The 20,886-nt window shown below is 38.0% G+C and overlaps 1 long non-coding RNA gene across 1 annotated transcript in view; it reads left to right on the top strand.

The window, feature by feature from the left end:
• The first annotated feature begins 19,427 nt into the window (after positions 1-19,427).
• Positions 19,428-20,886, top strand: part of LOC129008210 (uncharacterized) — a 52,909-nt gene continuing 51,450 nt past the window's right edge. The window contains exon 1 of the long non-coding RNA XR_010127733.1: positions 19,428-19,690. This is a non-coding gene — a long non-coding RNA (uncharacterized LOC129008210). The remainder of the gene's footprint in view (positions 19,691-20,886) is intronic.

Raw genomic sequence — 20,886 nt, 5'->3', positions numbered from 1 at the left:
AAAATATAAACAAATAGGATTACATTAAACTAAAAAGCTTTGGCACAGCAAAGGAAACAATCAACATAGTGAACAGACAACCTGTGAAATGAGAGAAAATATTTATAAACCATACAGCTGATAAGGAGTTAATATCCAAAATATAAAAGGAACTCAATATTAATACCAAATATCAAAACAATACTCAATGCCAAAAAAAAATAACCCACTTAAAACATTGGAATGAACCTTAATAGACATTTCTTTAAAAAACAGATATGAATGGCCAACAGGTATATGAAAAAATGTTCAACATTACTAATCATCAGGAAAACATAAATAAATACCAAAATGAGATATCACCTCACACTTGTTAGAATGGCTATGATAAAAAAGACAACAGATAAGTGTTGGCAAGAATGAGAATAAAAGGGAACACTTATACACTATTGTGTGAATGTGATTTGATACAACCGTTGTGAAAAAAAGTATAGAAGTTTCTGAAAAGGTTAAAAATAGAACTACCATATGATCCAGCAATCCTACTTCTGCGTATATATCCAAAGGGAATAAAATCAGTATCTCGAAGAGATATCTGCTTTCCCATGTTTATTACAGTGTTATTCACAATAGACAAGACATGGATTTAACTTAAGTGTACACTGATACATACACAGATAAAGAAAATATGAGATATATATGTATTTATATGTGTATATGTGTGTGTTTGTGTATATGTAAGTGCGTATGTGTGTATATATATAATACAATACTATTCAGCTTTCAAAAGAAAGAAATCCTACTATTTACAACAACATAAATGAACCTAGAGGATACTATGCTAAATGAAATAAACTAGTCACTGAAAGACAAAAACTACATAATCTCACTTATACATGGAATCTAAAAAAGTTGAGCCAGAGAAGCAGAGAGTAGAATGGTGTTGGTAAGGGCTGGAGGGTGGGTAAAATGGAGAGATATTTGTCAAAAAGCCAAAAATAATTTAAAAAAAAAGAAAAAGGGAAGGTATCCACTCATATGAATAGACTTTAAATAAACAAATGCACACATTTTAAAAAATAATTCATGAGTCAGAAAATAAATTATAATAATTAGAAAATATTTAGAACTAAATCGTTCTAAGTAAGCTACATGTCAAAATCTGTGAGATGTAGCTAAATGATAGAATAAACAAAACCCAAACATTAGTAATAAAAACTTTTCTGACAAGATAGAACAAGGAAAACAATGAGAATGAGAAAGTATGAACGTAAAACGCTACAAATGAAAATGCAGACTAAACAATAAATCCAACAGAGATATAGGAAATTATTAAAAAATACAAACCCCACTATGACTGTCTGCATGGCAAAACATTGGAACACTAGGTCAGTGGTTCTCAACCCTGCTACATTAGATGTATTGGAGGCATTTAAAATTAGTGATTCCTAGACCTCTCCTAAATGAAATAAATGAGAATCTCTGAGGGCAGGTCATTAGTGCCAGTAGGGAGTTATAATGGGCAGCCAGGGTCAAGAACCACACTGCTCTTAGTTGTTACGGGCTCATTAGACAAGCTCGTCCCCTGCTGGGATGTTAGCCCGTGGAAGTAACAGTCATGGAAGGGCCCCTTTCCTCCCTCCAACAAGAGACGTGCAGCAGACTTCACAGAGCTCTAAAATCTGTCATGTGTCCTCCCCTCATCTCCACTATGGTTCAATCCAGTGTCACCATGATGCTTAAACAACAGGAGGCTTCTTTTCTATGGCCAAGATTACACCCACACAAGTGAACATCTTTTGCCTGCTAGTGGTCCTAGGACTGTTTTCTCTTGAGTCAATAATATTTTATTTTATCTGTGTGATACTAACCTCTTTTCAGAATCAGAATCAAGAAGACAAATAGTGCTTTCTTCAAAATAAGTTTAATGATAGTTGCTAAGACAGGCAAATTCCAAGGACCTTACAGACTAATTGAGTATAAGGGATTCACATGCACACAAATATTAAGTTGTGTAAGACAGTCTTTGACTAAATCTGACTCTGAGTAGTGGAATCAGTCAAGGTTTGGGGGCAGAAAACAGAAACCATTCTAGCTATTTTAATTTGTGGGGTTTTGTTTTGTTTTGTTTTTTGCTTTTTGTTATAGAGACAGGATCTCACTATGTTACCCAGGCTGGTCTCGAACTCCTGGGCTGAAGTGATCCTACCCTCCCCAGCTTCCCAAAGTTCTGGGATTACAGATGTGAGCCATTACCCCCAACCCCATTCTAGCTATTTTAAAGAGAGAAATTTAATAAAGGAAATTGGGTGTTTACAAAATCAGTGGAAGGGCTAGAAGAGTAGGCTCCAGGCGGTCCTCCAAAGATGATTCTAGAGTGACAATGCCAAAGTGATCCACTGAGACAACTGTTATGTCTGCTGTGTCATTCAGCAAGAAGAAAAATCAGGAAATTATTGGGCCAGTTGCCAGCCCTAGGCTCATACCCATAGAGCAGCGATTGTGGGGCATAAGCCTTGGCCAGGAGTGTTGGCTCCAAAGCCATGCTGTGACATCTAGGTCCATTCCAGAAGAAAATGGATGCTTCCCTGCCATACCTTTCCCCCTGCTTAACTCACTTCCAAATTCTAGTCTTGCATGAGTGCATTCTGCTGCTGGAAAACTTAGCTTCAAGATAGTCTGGGACATGCAGTTGTTAGTTCTGCAGGCCTCTGAAGTACAGGAAGATACACGGGAGGGAGACTGAGCCAGACAAGCTCCCTTAGGGGTGTCAGATAAAGAAGAGAACATGTGAACTAAAACACTTCGTCAGCCTTTACGCCTTCCTCTCTTGCTTCCCCTCAGGAGAGATCACGCACCAAATAGCTCAAGGCCTGTTGATTTTTACTGTATAAAAATATTTCACGTGTCTCCTTTTTTCATTTTCTTCTGCCAGCACCTTAGATCAAGTCTTCATCGTATTTCAACCTGGGTCACTGCAGGAGCCTTCTGACAAGTCTTTCTGTCTCCAGTTTTGTTACCTATAAACAATTTCTTATAGTATTTCTACATGAATCTTTAAAAAATGTAGTCCCTTTATTAATATACTCATCTAACTGTATTGTAATTTCATAATGGTATAAAAAATCATCTTTATAGTCTCTAATGCTATTTTATCATCTCTTGGCATATAGTAGATACTCAAAATTGTTGTTAGGTGAATGAATGGATGAATTAAAGAATGAACAGTAACAGCATTTCCCCAGAGTGCTATGTATATGCAAAGTGGGTTAAGGTGTTACATGAGCAAATTATCTTTATTTTAATAGGTATATTATCATAGCAAATATATTGAAAGGTATAACTAGCCTATTAAGTCTATGATATTTGATTGTTTATGATCAAGTTAAATATACAGTATTTAAATTTAAAAGACTGAGTTCATGCGTAAAAAAAGGAAATGTGGGCTACAAATATAAAAATTCATGATAACACAATGTGAATAACCAATGTAGGAAACAACTACCGGCGTCCCTCTTCTGCTAAAAGATGTTCTTTACCTTGAAGATAACATTCAAGCTCCTAAGTGAAACTTGTAAGTCCTCTCTTCTTACCTGATTCCAACTAGCTATCTTTTGCCATTCCCATTCCATTCCCCAAAACGTACAGCCTACACAGCCACATGAAGCTCCTTACCCCTCTCTACAGTGTTCCTTGAATAAAGCCTTTTGTCTCTGCAAATGCAATTCTCTGCCAGAAATGCCTGCTTCCCAGTGTTTCTCTATTGACAGGAGAATTCCTATTCACCCTTCAAAACCCAACTCAAATGTCAACATTGCAACTGCAGTGAGCTAAAATAGAGATGTCATAGATGGGTACAAACTGGTATCCCAGAGAGTCCCACGGTGTCAGGTAATATCTAAATAAGTTCACCAAGACCTGATGAAAGCTCTTCCCTCTTACAGATCCCTGAACTCAATTTTTGTAGATCTATTAGAGCTGATTGCAGTCAGATAGAATGCCCAAAAGAACTCAACAGAATCGAATGCTAACCAGAATTAAATATCATATCCATATATGTTATAATTAAGGTTCTTTCCTTCTCAGTATCTTTAGTGCTGCTCATTATGAGGATGAAGCACTGGTAACTCCCTAAAAACTCTAAACTGCATATCACAGCATGGGTTCAAACAGGCCCTGGCCCTTAACAGGCCCTGGCCCTTTCTGCACTGAACCAATGGCTCGAATACTCCACAAGTATCAGAGCTAAGAATCCGAATTGGCATTTCAGAGCTAGAATAACAGTAATTTTCTTTTGTTATATTTTCAGATTGTACAGGATACTTAATTGCAGAAAAATGGTAGTATAAAAAAATAAGAAGCAGAAAAAGAGATCACTCATAATCCCATTACCTACAGGCAAAAATATCTTAATGTTTTGGCACGTTTCCCCTCAGCCTTTTTTCCACTCCTCCCCACACCCTAACCTTATATACTGTCCTTGTATTCTACTTTGCTCACTTACCATTACTCTTCCATGTTATTAAAAATTCTTTTCAAACATTAATTGCATTAATTAACCATACCTTAACCACTGGGTATTTTCACTGTTTCCAGGTTTTTTATTGCACATAATGCTGTAATAAACATTTTTGTGCATAAATCCCTGTCTGCATTTTAGCTTCCTTCCCTAGGACTGATACCTAGCTATGAAATCATTGGTTCATAAGTTATGGCTATTTTAAAGCCAAACTAGGAATACTCCCGCCTCTGGGCTTCTATTTCAGGGCTCTTTCCACTTCAGCAAATTATTACTTTCCTTTGTCAAAATCCATGTGAAAAAAATCATGGGAAGTTTCCTTCCCTGGCCTGTCACAATATCCTCAGAAACACACAGTTGAAGCCATAGACACTCTATAAAAGTCTCTTTAGAATTTCCCATAACATACCTACTGAGACTCACATGTCCTGATTTGGAAAATACAGGTGTCCATGCTATACCTAGATTGTACCTGCCTCACCCGTTTGCATTAATACCTTGGTGAAACTATTTTTTTCAGGTAAAATCCTGCAGGAAGCCTTGCAGTCAGGGCAGGGCTTGTGATGTTTTAATGTCTGTGCAAATATTTGCAGAACTTCATTCCCTGATTTCCACTGATCTCATTGGAAAGAGTTCATTGCTAATAGCCAGTTACCCTAAGAACCTGGGTCATAAGGTGGCGTAAGCATGCAGCTGATACAGCACCAATTTTATGCAAATTACAACAAACACCTCCTCTGTCTGGACACATGCTTGATGAGTGGACAGCACCTTTTGAGAAAAAGCAATGCACAACTTTTTACAAGAAGATGCAGCCCTGCAACACAGCACGCATTGGAGCTTTGCCATCACTGGCTTCTCAGCTGGGCACCTCAGGGCTGGGGTAATCTACACAGGTAGATGGGAACCTTGACACTGTCTTCCCAGCCAGAGACTTTTCGTGGATTGTCAATATGAATCTACATTTAAGAACCTCCTCTCAATAGTCCATTGATGCAAGTGATGGTATGCTTCTCAGAGGATATCTCTGAACAGCAAAGAACAACTGGATAAGAAAGAAGGAAATAAGATGGCAAACGCAGAGAAATAAAGTTCTTCCCCCTGTTGGTCTGCCAAAGAGAATTCTGCTGGGATTATGAGAGTAGATTTATCAGTGCTTCCCCTCATTCCCCTGGGCTTTACATTATCGTACCTGACAGCCAACCACCAGCAAAATGCATCCCTTTGCCTGAGGGTTTTCCTTGGTGACTAAACTCTACTATGTCCATGTGCTCATTGGGTCAGAAGTGCTGGAGAACTAATGCTCCTTCTCCAGCAGTCCTTAACTAATGAGTAATGAGGATTGATGTAAAAGTAGCGCAGGCGGTTGGCCTCTCAGGTGGGATAACTCTGCAGCAGGTGTTCTACACAGGCTCCCAGAGTTCCCCAGCAGGAATAATGTCAGTTATCTACAGTGGTTATCTACTTGGTAACACATTTTATTAGCCTCTTCCTTTCCTTGTCTTACTTCCTCAGTCTTTTATTAGTGTTTCCTGGGATTACTTCCCAAATAAACTACTTGTTCTAAATTTTTGTCCCAAAATATGATGCAGATGAAATAGCCACTCTAAATCAGTGGATAGAAGAACCTTTAAATTAGAGAGGAGTGGGGAGGGGCCAAAGCATCTTGTTGGAAAAAGGAAGGACCAGGAGGAAGCCCATGTTAAAAATGTCTCACAATGTCTGATATTCTAAAGAAGGCTGGGATGAGTAGAGAATTTACTAGCTTTATACACTGAGGAATATTGTGCATTTTGAATAAATATTTGATTACTGCAAAATATTGTGCATTTTGATTACAAATCTTTCTAATATAATTCTGTTGCAGGAGTTCTTGCAAGATATGTGCTGGGCAAAAATCACCACTTGGTTTAGTGTAATGTATGTTTCCAGGTAAAAACTGTATCCTCCACAAAGCAGTATAATTCACAACTTCTTCATCTAAGCTCCTTGGAGACCAGCAACAGATGACACAGACAGGACAGGTAGATGGTGTTCTTGTGATTTTAACAATGTTTAAAACTAGGATGAGCTCAACCAATAAATAAAGTTGGAGGTCTCCTGAAAGATCCAAGCCTTGCTGCCCTTGCAGTAGTAAAAATGCTGTGGACCCTGGGCAAATCCTCACAAATGGCAGAAACATACAGAGAAAACCAAGATGGACCCAGAATTCTGGAGCCAAAGGGGCAGCAAGCGGGTAAGCAGAATTAGTGGCTGTGGCTGGTCAGATGCCCCTCCTGTCTCACTGGTCTGTGACCCTGTCTTCCCTGTGTAAACGCTGAGTCCTGAAGGCCAGGCCGAGGTGCCATCCTTGCAATCAGCGAGCTCATTACCTTGGGAAATGGTTTCTTCTCCTTTCAGCTCCTTTACAGATTTCATTTGCATTTCCCCAGACCTGTTTTCATTTCCATCAGCCTGGGCTGGCAGTCAGTGTGGGCTGGGGCTGGAGCTGCCTCAAAGTCAAGTTCCCCCCGCTTGATGTTGCCTCTGGTTGGGCCTGTTTGGGCTTGCTTTGGCAGCACAATCCCGAGTGTCATTCAGGCAATTAAATAAGGTATTTTATTTTATTCAAGGGGGCTGTATCATGCCTATTTCAGGAGCTATTTGATGGGAACTGGGGCAAAAAAATGTCCCTTGAAAATGGCATCCCATCTGCAGCCCGATGCGAAAGGATCACAGAATTAGCTTTTCTTTAACACTATTATATTCTTTCAATAGAGTGTAAAGTTTTAGGAGATGAACTTTCATGCTCCATGTCACGAGAGCAGATTGGTTTTGCATGTGTGACAGAGCAGGCCCTGAGACTCCAGCCGTGGGGGGACGATGCAGAAACACAGAATTCTTAAGTGAGTCAAATGTGTTTCCAAGGCCTGTGTCTGCTTAAAAACTTTTCGTGTCTTCCCTGTATTTGTTTTCCCTAACTTGTTCACTTTCTTTTCATACCAACCTGTGGAGTAACATTGAGCAACTGTTTCCTGTTCTTGTCTAGAAATTCACTTCTTCATTAAAATCCAGGTAGGACTGTAAGTCTGTGTATGTTGTGTGCCAACTCCACGTGTGGGTCATTCTAAGTCATTTTGTCTTGCCTTGAGTTTCCTTGGAAATGATTCTTGTGTTGGCTTAGGCCCATTTACTGGGAGACTGAGGTCCCAGGACTCCCTGTGCTTAATTTCACAGTGACCAGTCTGTGAGTTCATGGTCCCAGCAACTACGAAGTCATGGTTAGAACACAAGAGGCATTTATATTTCTTCCTGGCTCCCCTTTGCCTTTCATCTTTCCTGAGATACTAAATTACTTTTTAAACTACAACTGAAGGAGTTTTGATAGAGACAGTAGTTGGAACATGGAAAAAGCCAGAGTACAATATCTGGAATGGTTATTTGTTCAACCTTCTGAAAAGTGGAACATCAAACAATAATTTATTCATAAAACAAAAACCATAAAATTTTCTTTCAAAACCAAATATCAGACTTTTAAAAAGCCAATCAAACAAAAAATTTCATCAGTATACAGGGTGAACAATATTAAACCATCATCTTAGGTATCAAGAGTGACAAAGAGAAAATATTCTAACCAATCTTGAAAACAGAAATTCTGGTACTATTTGAAATCACTTAGTTATCACGCATAAAAAAGTAGAAAGGGCTTGTTTTCTTTCTTTTCCAAAAAATTACATAGCATATCCTGTTATGGCTAACATTTTGTTGGCCTTTAAGTTCTAATAGATTCATATTTGTATGAAGCAAACCTCTCAAACAAGCAATTCGTGGTGAAACACAGTCTAGGTATGAATGTAGCCCTACTATTCAGCAAGCCTTTACTCTAGAAAGGAGCATTGTTGGAGAACCTCTGGGCACCCAGAATTCAGCAGGATAAACGGGGAAGTGAAAAGACCTCAGACAAGATCTAAAAAGATTTTTAAACATAGGAAAAGGCCAGAAAATGGTAAACTAAGACAATAATTTCTTTTTCCTTTATGCTTTTCTCTAGTTTTTCTTAGTGTAGCAAGAATGTAATTCAATTATTGGACATTTCAATGTGTGCATCCAATTAACTCCACTACTTCACTGTCTCTAGTGGGTTAGATGCTCTGGGGACTGGTTTGTGTGTTCTAGGCACCTGAGAGTCCTTCCCATCCCCTGATGCCTTGGATACACCACCAAAACTGACCTAACTGATCACACTTAGGAAGTGTCAATCCATCAATAAGAAATATTGTTGAGATTTCATTCAAGGAAAAGCGTTGCTAGAGATAGACAATGTTACTGTGTTCTAAGGGATCGTAATCAACTTGAGGAGATAAGACATCACCATTTGGAAAGTTAAATATGAAAAAAATAATCATAATGAGTTACACCATAAAGTACCAGAGAGGGGTGGATAGAACATTCCCCCTCTCCTCATCAGCCAAAGTGACTAACCATAGGAATCAACATTGCAATGTCAAAGGTGTGAAAGCCAGATGGCCCACATCCTTCAGAAGGCCCATCTTCAAGTCCAAATTTTCTGCTGCCCCATCACTTACTGGCAGCTAGCTAATTGTCTCTTCTGGGGTAGGTTTATTAATATTTTTGAGCTTGTGTCTCTTTAGGTACAAAATGAATTTATTTTACTCATCACCTAGAAATATTGAAAATTACTAAAATAATATATGTAAAATCCCTGGTATTAAGTATGACATATAATACATATTCAAGCAGTGTCATTCACCTTCTTACATCTGCGCATATGTTGTCTTCCAAGCTTCAGGACCACAGAGACTTTATGTAGAATTAAAAGTCCTAAGAAACAACAGGCCAGAATCCAGCTACCAGAAATTTTGTAATTCCTCCTAGTCCTGAGATGGAAAATTCTGACTTTTAAAAAAATCCACATTCCATCCAAGTAAAACTAACCTTCACCGACTCCTACCTTACACTTATTATTTTCACACCTTTAGCTGAGTTCAGGCCAAGAAGAAGTACATGTGACCTGACAGCTGAAGTAGGGACACAGGCACTATCCTGGGTATCTACCCCTAACAGACCATAGGATAGAGCAGCTCTGGGAAATGTGCTGCTCCCAGTAAGAGGACGGCAATCCGCTCTTAGTTCTTGCCAGAGAAGTAGGCTCACTATAACACTTCCCTGGCCTGTCTCAGCCTCCAGTATTGGATTTGCCTCCTGGACAATTCTAGCTTGACCTTTGCAAACTAGTACTGCCCACAGACCTATTCATGACCTTCTTCTATAGCCACCCTCTTCCCTGCATTCCAGTCGGCAGTCTTCCTTAGTTTTGACTCTCCTGTCTGACTACATTCCTCTCTGAAGGTTTTCCGAGCTCCAACTGAACCCCAGCTAATGGACCACAGTCACCACTGACCGATGTGTCATGGTGACAGCATTGTAATTGTATAGGTTGGAATGAGTCACCAGCCCTCCTTGATGATACCTCTATTTACTCCTGTCCATATATGAAAACAAGCCACTGTCATAGGTTGAGTGCAGGGCATTGGAAATGTTGGTACCCTACAGGATGAATAGGGAAAGCAAGTCAGTAGGTAGCTGGTGAATCAGATGCACCACTTTTCTGTGTGGAAACTCCCCCAAACATTTCCCATGGCACTTGAGAGAAAAACCAAATTTCTTCCCATGGCCTGCATGACCTGCCTTAGCTGACCCCTCCAAACTGATCTAACACACTTTTTTCTGCACTTCATTGGCTTCAGCCATGCTGCCCTTCTTTCTGTCCCTCTAACTGCTTTTGTCTCACTTGCAGATCAGGGCTTTCACTTCTTGTTGCTTTCCCTGAAATTCGCTTCTCCTAGGCCCTCTCATAGTTGAGTTGTTCTTGTCACTCAAGTTTTGGCTCAAATGTCATGCCTCTTCAAATGGCCAGAGAACTTTTCTGATCATTTTATTAAATGTTACCTACCTACTCCATCACTTTCTAAACCCTTAACCAGTTCCGTTTTCATCATAGCACTTATCCCTCTGATGTGATCTTATTTACAGTGATATACTTATTTCATATTTGTGTCCTCCACTAGAATGTCATCACACTGAAGGCTGGAACTTGTATGTATTATTTACTTTTGTGGTGCCAGGGACTGGACAAGTGAATGGCACACAGAGGGTCACCAAAACAGTATCTGGATAGACAACTCACAGTTTGAGAAGCACAGCTGGCCGCTTTAGGTACTGGCTGACACAAAAGGGTGAATCGAACAACTAAAATAGCAGCAAAGATTTCAAATGAAGTGATGGAGAGTTAGACAGGCAAAGGTTATCCAAGGAATTTTATCCTTTGGCAACAAGATTTCAGCGCCTTGGATTAGTCTTGGGGTCTTGAATGGACCGTGCGGGGCAACAAGACTCTCACTCTGAAATAAGGATGACAGTGGTCTCAGCCCACAGGAGGACTGGTATTTAGCAAGGGAGTCAATCAGAACAAAGATGAAAGAACCAAGGTTGAATCATAGAATAAACAGGGCCATCTAAAAGAGGAAAAGAAAGATTTGTCTTAGGCAAGACAACTAACCAACAACTGATGTGAAAGTACAGGTTTCCAGATTTGGTGGCAAGTGGCAATGGTATGAGGGTGAGCAATGTGGAATCTCATCAGTCTTAACTCTGAAAAGAGAGTGACTTAATTCTCAACCTTATCCAAAGGGGTTCCAGGTTAAAGTTGGGTATGAGGGATCAGGAAACCTCATGCTAGTGAGAAGCTAGGGAGAACAGATCCACACAGAGATAGGAGCTGACAGTTTCTCCCAGCAGCCAGCCTTTGCAAGAGTTAATTAGCTCCCTCACAGCTCTCAGAGGCAGCCGAAGATGAATAGTGTGCGCTGTGATTACTCTGCCTTTTAAACCATCCTGTGTCTCCACGTTACAGGCAACACTTTCTGGAGTAAGTAAATCATGCCCAGCATTCATCTCACACATACAGACAAATATGAAATCAACATTTCTCCATGGTAAACAAGATCCCGCTCTTCATCTGCTGCTGGTGGGCATCCAGAATGTCACTACTTTTCTCTAAGAGAATGAATGTCTCAGAAGAAGAACCTGTTTTCTGGGGACTCAGTTTAGAAATGGTTAGGGGCAACCATCTAAAACAGAAACAGACCATTGTGAAATTGGATCAGCTATGCCAATTTTGCATAGTTTTAACTAGTTCAGGTGCAATTCTCTCCATAACAGTACCTGCAGTGAATCTTTATTCAAGCTTTACAGGAACAGTTTTAACCTAATAGGCTTAAAATGATGAAAAATATTGAAATAGTAACCAGTGTTGGCTAGGGCATGAGTAAACAGGCATTCTCATGTACTTTGGTACCAAATTCAACCTGGTACAACAAACTTTCTAGAAAGTAGTTTGCTAGAATAATCCTCATAACAAAATGTCATCTCATTGATGTTTTAATTATGTTTCCTTGATAGCTAGTGAGGTTTAGCATGTTTTAACTGCTAAAACCTTATATATAGTAGTCTACGAATTGCCTGATCTATCCTTGGATCATTTCCTATTGGAATATCCTTTTTATCTTACTGGTTTGTGTGAGCCCTTAAAAGATTAAGGAAACTAAACCTTTGTTTGTAATATTTCTTACAAAAAATTTTTATAGTTTGCCTTTTAATGTTGTTTATGGTATTCAGACGGATAAGTGGATCAAGGCTTGTTTTTGCCATTCACAAATTATAGGATTTTATATAGTCAAAGGCATTATTAATTTTTTCCTTTAAGCCATTGGGTCTGTACATTTTAAGTTCTTCACCATCACAGGATTACATAAATACTTATTTATATATTCTGGCATTGTAAGAGTTTCTTTTTTTTGGTTCAAAATTTTGAGATATCCAAAATTTATTTTTGTAGCTGTTATGGGTACAAAGCTTGAATGTGTTTTTTTTTTAAAGGCCTGTACACTTGCTACCAGTCATATTTTATTGAATAATCCACTTAATAAATAGGTGATTCTTTCCCTAATATTTTAACTGCCACAATTAATGTATACCAAATTATTACACATACTTAGCTCAGTTTCTGGACTATTTTTTAGCTTTATAAATCTGACTACTTTGGTGCTACACCACAGTGATAATTTAATTTCAAATAGGAAAAGTCAATCTCGTTGCTCATTTTTCTTAGTCTTTTCATGACTATTCTAACACAATTATTCTTCTAAATGAACTTTGGAGTCATTTGGTCAAGTTCCAAACAAAAATCTCATCAAATTTTAATTGGGATTGTATTAAATGTATAAATTAATTTGAGGAGAAATGACATCTTTAAAATATTGAAGCCTCTAATCTAGAGACTTGTAATGCCTCCTGATTTATTAACATCGTTTATGTCCCTAAGTCAAGTTTGTGATATTTCTAAGATAGATAGATATTTCTTGTTAAGATTAGTTCTTATTATACTTTCATTGCTATTGTTAATGTGATTATATTTTCTTTATGTATTTTTTATTATTATTTTGCCTCCTCCCCCCTCTTTATATAATTCTAAGTAGCTATCTCTACTGTATAGAGAAGCTACTGATTTTTATATTAATTTGATAACTGGATACTTTAGTAAATGCCTTTATTAGTTGTATTGTTTTTCGAATGATTCTCCTGTTTTTTCTAGACAATCTTAATCCTCAATAAACAATGTTAATTTTATCTCCTTCATAATACTTGTAGGACTTATTTTACTTAAATAATTGTTTTGACACATATGTCTAATACAGGAAACCTCTAGGAGCAGGAGAATTTTTGAAAAACTCATATTAAAGTGGTTCTAATAAAATATAAAATCATTGCTTTTTTTTTTTTTTTTTTTGAGACAGAGTCTCGCTCTGTCTCCCAGGCTGGAGTGCAGTGGCGAAATCTCCGCTCACTGCAAACTCTGCCTCCTGGGTTCGCGCCATTCTGCCTCAGCCTCCCGAGTAGCTGGGACCACAGGCGCCCGCCACCACGCCCAGCTAATTTTTTGTGTTTTTAGTAGAGACAGGGTTTCACTGTGTTAGCCAGGATGGTCTCGATCTCCTGACCTCTTGATCTGCCTGCCTCAGCCTCCCAAAGTGCTAGGATTACAGGCGTGAGCCACCGCGCCCGGCCAAAATCATTGCTTTTTTAAAAGTAAATATTATTTGTAACAGATTCAGCTGCCGATTAAATTGTCCCTTTCTCCCACTCTAATTATCAGGGATTTACTTCATACTGAATTTTATTCTTAAATTATTTTAAAATTGTAACAACGAGGAGGAAAGAAAGAAATTGAGATTAAAGTGGTTCAAATCGTAGACTCTGAAGCCAAATAGCCTAGGTTCCAAGCCTGCCTTTGTTACGTATTAGTCATTATTATTTTAGGCTAATTATTTCACTTGTATGTGGTTCTCAAATATGTAAAACGGAAGTAATAATACACAAAGAGCCTCCCTAATCTGAGAATCTGAAATCTGAAATGCTCCAGAATCTGAAATTTTTTGAGTGCCAACATGATGCTACCAGTGGAAAATTCCACATCTTATCCTATATGATGAGTGTGCAAAAATATTGAAAATATTGTATAAAATTACCTTCATGATATGTGAATAAGATATACATAAAATGGAAATGAATTTCGTGTTTAGACTTGGGTCCCATCCTCAAGATGTCTTATTATATATATGCAAATATTAAAAAATCTGAAATCTAAAACACTCCTGAGGTCCAGCACTTTGGTTTTTTTATGTTTGTTTTTTGAGAGGGAGTCTTGCTCCTCTGTCACCTAGCCTGGGGTGCAGTGGCGTGATCTCAGCTCACTGCAACCTCCGCCTCCTGGGTTCGAGCAATTCTCCTGCCTCAGCCTCCCGAGTAGCTGAGATTACAGGCACCTGCCAAATTTTTGTATTTTAGTAGAGACAGGGTTTCACCATGTTGGCCAGGCTGATCTCAAACTCCTGACCTCAAGTGATCTGCCTGCTTTGGCCTCCCAAAGTGCTGGGATTACAGGCATGAGTCACCACACCCCACCAGTACTTCGGCTAAGGAATACTCAATTTATAGTACCTACTGGTCTTCATCTGCTAAGTCTGCTATAACAAAATACCATAGACCAGGTGGCTTAAAGGACAGACATTTATTTCTCACAGGTGTGGAGGCCAGGAAGTTTGAGATCAGAGTGCCAGCATGGTAGGTTTCTGGGGAGGGCTCTCCTCTTAGCTTGCAGAAGGCTGACTTCTCCCTGTGTGATCTCTCGCTTTCTCTTTGTCTTCTTATAAAGGCACAGATTCCATCATGAGAGTCCCACTCTAGCAACCTAATTTAAACCTAATTACTTCCCCAAAACCTAATCCTCAAATACTATCACACTGGGGGTTAGGGCTTCAGCATACAAATTTTGGGGGAACACAAACATTCAACCCATAATATTACCTAACACAGTTGTTGTAAGGGATTACTTTTTTTTAATGGATGATTTTCCTCTCTCTGCAACCTCACAGAGCAGAAGAGATGAGGGATCTCTTCGGGATTCTTTTATATGAGCACTAATCTCACTCATGAGGGCCCCACCCTCATGACCTAATTACCTCTCAGAGGCCCTGTATCCAAACACCCTCACATTGGGGATTAGGTTTCAACATCTGAATTTGGTTGGGGAGCACACAAATAGTCTATAGCACCGTATTTTATTATTTTTTAATGCCAATGCATTCATTTTGTTAGTGTGCTGTAGGATTTCTCATCTGTAGCCATAAATATAATTGTACTCCAGAGTTCTGTTGTTTTATATTTGTGTTACACGTACTGTTTTTGTTCAATTTTATTGTCAAGTTTATGTTAGCTTCATAAAATGAATTGAGAGGTTTTCTGTCTTTTTCAGTGCTTTGGAGAAAAGTAATACATTTCCAATCATCTATGCTCAGTGTGAAAATATATTTAGAACACATAAATATTTGATTCTTTTACGTTTGATAGACCCCACCTGAGAAATTATTGGCTCCTGGAGTCTCGGTTTCTACTATAGTAATTTAATCTACTCTATTTATTTTAATAAACCATTTTTTTTAATGAAGTTTTGCTCTATCACCCAGACTGGAGTGCAACGGGGCAATCTCAGCTCACTACAACCTCCGCCTCCTGGGTTCAAGTGATTCTCCTACCTCAGCCTCCCAAGTAGCTGGGATTACAGGCATGAGCCACCACAGCCAGCTAATTTTGTATTTTTCGTAGAGACAGGGTTTCACTATGTTGATCAGTCTGGTCTCAAACTCGTAACCTCAGGTGATCCACCAGCCTCGGCCTCCCAAAGTTCTGGGATTACAGGCATGAAGCCACTGCACCCGGCCCAATAAACTTATTTTAAGAACATTTTTACATTTACAGAAAAATTGCTAAGATAGTACAGAGAGTTCCCATACACCCCACACCCAGTTTCCACTACTATTAACCCCTTATATTTGTATGGTACACTTGTTACTATTAATTAACTAATATTTTACATTATTATAAACTCCATTTTTAAGTCCATATTCATTCACATTTCCCTGATTTTTACCTGGTATTGTCTCAATGTCTCCCAAAACCTATGTGTTGTAACTTAATTGCCAATGTGATCCTGTTAAGAGGTGGGTCTTTTAGGAAATGATTAGACCATGAGGGCTCCATCTTCATGGATGGAATTTGTATCCTTATAAAAGAGCAAGAGAGAGTGAGTTTGGGCCCTGTTTTCCCTTCTGCCTTCAGCCATGTGAGGCCACACTGCTCATCCCCTCCCAATGATACAGTAACAAGATGCCATATTAGAAGAGACAGGGTCTTCACCAGACACTGGGCCTGCCAGCACGTTGATCTTAGACTTCTCAGCCACCAGAACCGTGAGAAATAAATTTCTGTTCTCTATAAATTCCTCTGTCTGTGGTATTTTGTTACAGTGGCACAAGTGAACTAATGTCTTTTTTCTCTTCCAGAATATTTTCCAGGATATCACATTAAATTTGCTCACTATATCTCCTTAGGCTCCTCTTGGCTGTGACAGTATCTCAGATTTTCCTTACTTTTGATGACCTTGACAGTTGTGAGCTCTCATCAGGCATTTTGTAGAATGTCCCTCTATGGAGATTTGTCAGAGGTTTTTCTGATGATTAGACTTGGGTCATGGGTTTTAGGAGGAAGACCCTAGAGGTAAAAGCACAATTTTGATCACATCATATCAAGGGTATATACAATATCAACATGCTTTATAATTGCTGTTATTAACTGTGATCATATGGCTGAGGAAATAATCTTATCAGGAGAGTACAATGCTATGTACAGTTTATTTTGCCCTCGGTCTTATAGACTCCACTTATTTCCAAAACTAGTTAGATCAGCACTTTTTTTTTTCCTATCTCCTTCAATGCAGTTGTTTCATATATTTGTAAAACAGATTTTTTTCATAACATTCTGTGTTCTGTCCTGGGTTTTCAGACCTCCTAAGTAATTTTTTTAAATGTGCATACATTAAGATTTACTCTTTGTGCTATCAAATTCTAGGGTTTTGGCAAATGCGTAGTTTCTGACATCCACAATTGCAGTATCATATAGAATAGTTTCACAGTCCTAAAACATCTCCTCTGCTTCTTCTATTTAACCTTACCCTTTTATCCTTCCCTATGGCAAACTGAACTTTTGACAGATGCTATAGTTTTTCCTTTTCTAGACTGTCACATAATTGGAGTAATACAATACATAGCCTTTTCAGACTGGCTTCTTTTCACTTAGCTATATATATTTAGCATTCAGGTCTTCTCATGGCTTGATAGTTCATTTCATTTTATTGTTGAATAATAATCTATCGTATGTACCAGTTTGTTTATTCATTCACCAATTGAAGGACATTCTGGTTACTTCCAGCTTTTGTTGATCATGAATAAAGCTGTTATAAACATTTGCGTTTAGATTTTGTGAGGACATAAGTTTTTAAATTAAGTAAATACCTAGCAGTGAGGTTATTGGATAGTGTTATAAAGCTATATTTTGATTTATAAGTACAGCCAAACTGTCTTTCAAATTGAGTGTATCATTTCGCATTCTCACAAGCAATGAATAAGAGTTCCTGTTGTTCCATATCCTAGCTAGCAATTGGTATTGTCAGTACTTTGGGATTTTAGCCATTCTAATACAATTGTAGTAGTATCTCATTGTTGTTTTAATTTGCAATTTCCTCATGACAAATGATGTTGAACATCTTTTCACATGTTTGTTTGCCATCTGTATATCTTCTTTTGTGAGGCTTCTGCTGGCGGTGAATTTGCTCAGTTTTTCTTTGCCTGACACAGTTTTATTTCCCTTTTGACAGTTAGTTTTACTAACTACAGAATTCTATACTGATGGTTTTCCTTTCAACATTTTAAATATTTTACTCCATTCTCTTCTCGATTCCATGGTTTTTTTTTTTTTTTTTCTTTTCTGTTTTTGTTTTTGTATTGAGACAGTCTTGCTTATATTGCCCAGGCTGGAGTGCAGTGGCATGATCTCAGCTCACTGCAACCACTGCCTTCTGGGTTCAAGTGATTCTCCCACCTCAGCCCCCTGAGCAGCTGGGATTACAGGCGTGCGCCACCATGCCTGGCTAATTTTTGTATTTTTAGTAGAGATAAGGTTTTACCGTGTTGGCCAGGCTGGTCTCAAACTCCTGACCTTATGTGATCTGCTCGCCTTGGTCTCCCAAACTGCTGGGATTACAGGCGTGAACCACCGTGTCCGGCCTTGATTGCATGGTTTCTGACAAGAACTTTATGATCATTCTTACCTTGTTCTTCCATAGGTAAGGTAGGTTTTTTTCCCTCTGGTTTCTTATAAATATTTTTTTTCTTGCCTTTGTTTTTGTGTAGGTTGAATATACTATGTCCTGGTGTCAATTTTGGGGGATTTAGCCTGTTTGGTGTTCCCTGAGCTTTTTGTATTTTTGGTTTGGTTTATTGATTAATTTTTGAAGCTACCAAGTCATTACTTTAAATATATCTTCTTTGATTTCTCTTTTTTTTTCTGGTATTCCAATTATGTGTATGTTATCCTTTTTGAAATTGTCTCACAGTTCTTGGATATTCTCTTCTTTTTCATTCTTTTTTCTCTTTATACTTCAGTTTGGGAAGTTTCTATTGACATATCTTCAAGATCACTGGTTCTTTCAACAATGTCCAGTCTACTGATGAAGTATGACAATGTAATGATGATCAAAGGCAGCATTCATTTCCATTAAAGTGTTTTTTATTTCTAGAAATTTTTAAAATTCTTCCTTAGAATTTTCACTTCTCTGCTTACATTACCCATCTGTTTTGTATGTTGCTGCTTTTTCCATTATGGTCCTAATGCATTTATCATAGTTATTTTACATTTCCTGTCTGATAATTCCAACATCTGTGTTATATCTGAATCTGGTTGATGATGCTTGCTTTATCTCTTAGACTGTGATTTTTCTTGCTTTTTGGCTCGTTTTGTAATTTTTTACTGAAAGTCAGGCATATTATATGTTAGAAGCTGAGGTAAATCGGCCTCAGTTTAAGCATTTGCGCTAATCTGGCTGGGAATTAGGCTGTGTTTAATGTAGTTACTAGAGGCTTCAAATTTCTTTTATGTCCTTGTTTATGTCTCTCCCATTGTCTTTGGGTTTCCCTGTGAACACTTCCTCAATTGAGTCAGTTGTGTACAACCCTTTTAGCTATAATCCATTGTTATTACACTGGAGCCTTGTTGGAGTGGTCATACAGTTTAGGGGGAAGGGGAAGGTTTCTATTATCAAATCTCAGTATGTTGGTGGACCTGTGTTCCTAGCAGTGGCCTTCATAAGTGTTTCTTAGATTTTTCTCCCCACTTATGTGAGACAGGAAGCCTAGAAGTGGGAGAAATGCCTTTCCCCAGGTTTGATAAAAGGCAAATTCCTTCCCCCTGGAGAGGAGGCCTTTGTTAAGGAGAATTCACTGTGTGTTTCACAGTGGTTACTCTTCCCTCCCTGTGCCAGAGCCAGGAGATCTTTTTGGTTCATCCTGAGAATCTTGTGGAGTTGCTGGAAGTAAGACTCAGAAGCACATCGGACCCCTAAGACTGTGACCCCCAGGAGTTTCTCATTCTCTTATTAGTTCACATTCACCTCCAGAAATTCATCAAAATTATCATTTTCCTGTTTTTCCCAGTTGTTGAATCCAGCAGCTTCTGCTTCAGGTAAGCTGATCTCAGCTTTGATTCTCTGGATTTACCTGTCTCACCAAATTTTGAGGCAGTAGTGTCCCCTGCAACTTTATTCCCTGATTTATCTGAGAAAAGCTGTTGATTTTCAGTTTGTTCAACTTTTTTCTCATAAGGGTGGAGGGTAGCATCTTCCAAGCTCTTTACACATTAGAGCTAAAACCAAAGTCTCTATTCTGTTTTTTTAACTTCCTCTTGGTTCAATCTTGTATCTAAATGTTTTTCCATGGAGATGTACAGGGTATTATTAGTTCTTTAAAACTCTTTTGTATATTTAGTTTTACCCCCTCTTCTCATGCCTACTGTTGCACATTTTTATTTTCTATCTTTTTTCCTCCTGATTTGCATTGCCAGAAGGATGTCAATATTACTGAATGAAAAAAAATCTGTTAAATTTGTCAACTCTGTTTTATTTCCTATTTATTTAATTTCTTATTTTCTATACCTTCAGCTTTTCTTAGGTTTTATTTGCTACTTATATGTTTTTTCTACTTAAGTTGGATGCGTATCTTGTTTTATTTCTTCCACCATTATTTAACAATATACTAATAATACTCCTCTCTCTATTACTGCTCTTCCTATTTTCATACTTTTGCGGTAATTTTATTGTTTTTTAAATAGTTTGTAATTTCAGTTTTAATTAACTCTTTGACATAGAAGTTACATTGGAGAAGAGATTTTTGTTTTCCATTTTCAAGTGAATTTAAGTTTTTCCTCTTTGCCTTTTATGTTAATGTCTACTTTTATTGCACTGCATTGTTAGAATGTAGAATGTACGGTTTCAAATGTGAAGAATTTTTTCACTATTTTTTATGGCCTAGGATATAAATATTTTTGTGAAAATGTCATGAACTTTGGAAAGTAATGTGTTTTCTGTTTGTAGTGTATGCAATTCTCCATTTGATCATTTAAGGCAAATTTTCAACTGATTTTTCACTTTTTTCACTTGCTATTTGTGTCGTGAAAAATAAGATGTGTCTTTAAATCTGTCAATACAATTGTACTTTCATCAATTTCTCTAACAGCTTTTTAAAGTATTTTAATGCTTTGTTATTTAATAGATTAGCATTAGTAATTATAATTTTATTTTAGGTAATCTTGTCTAATCAATATTAAGTAACATTCCACTTCCTTTGTGTGCTGTTCCACGAATTTTAATTTGAGTTCTGATA

This window comes from Pongo pygmaeus, chromosome 9 (genome assembly GCF_028885625.2).
Source record: "Pongo pygmaeus isolate AG05252 chromosome 9, NHGRI_mPonPyg2-v2.0_pri, whole genome shotgun sequence".
Lineage (NCBI taxonomy): Eukaryota > Metazoa > Chordata > Mammalia > Primates > Hominidae > Pongo > Pongo pygmaeus.
The sequence above is the reverse complement of the archived record's forward strand: the minus strand, read 5'-3'. Positions and strand labels throughout refer to the sequence as shown.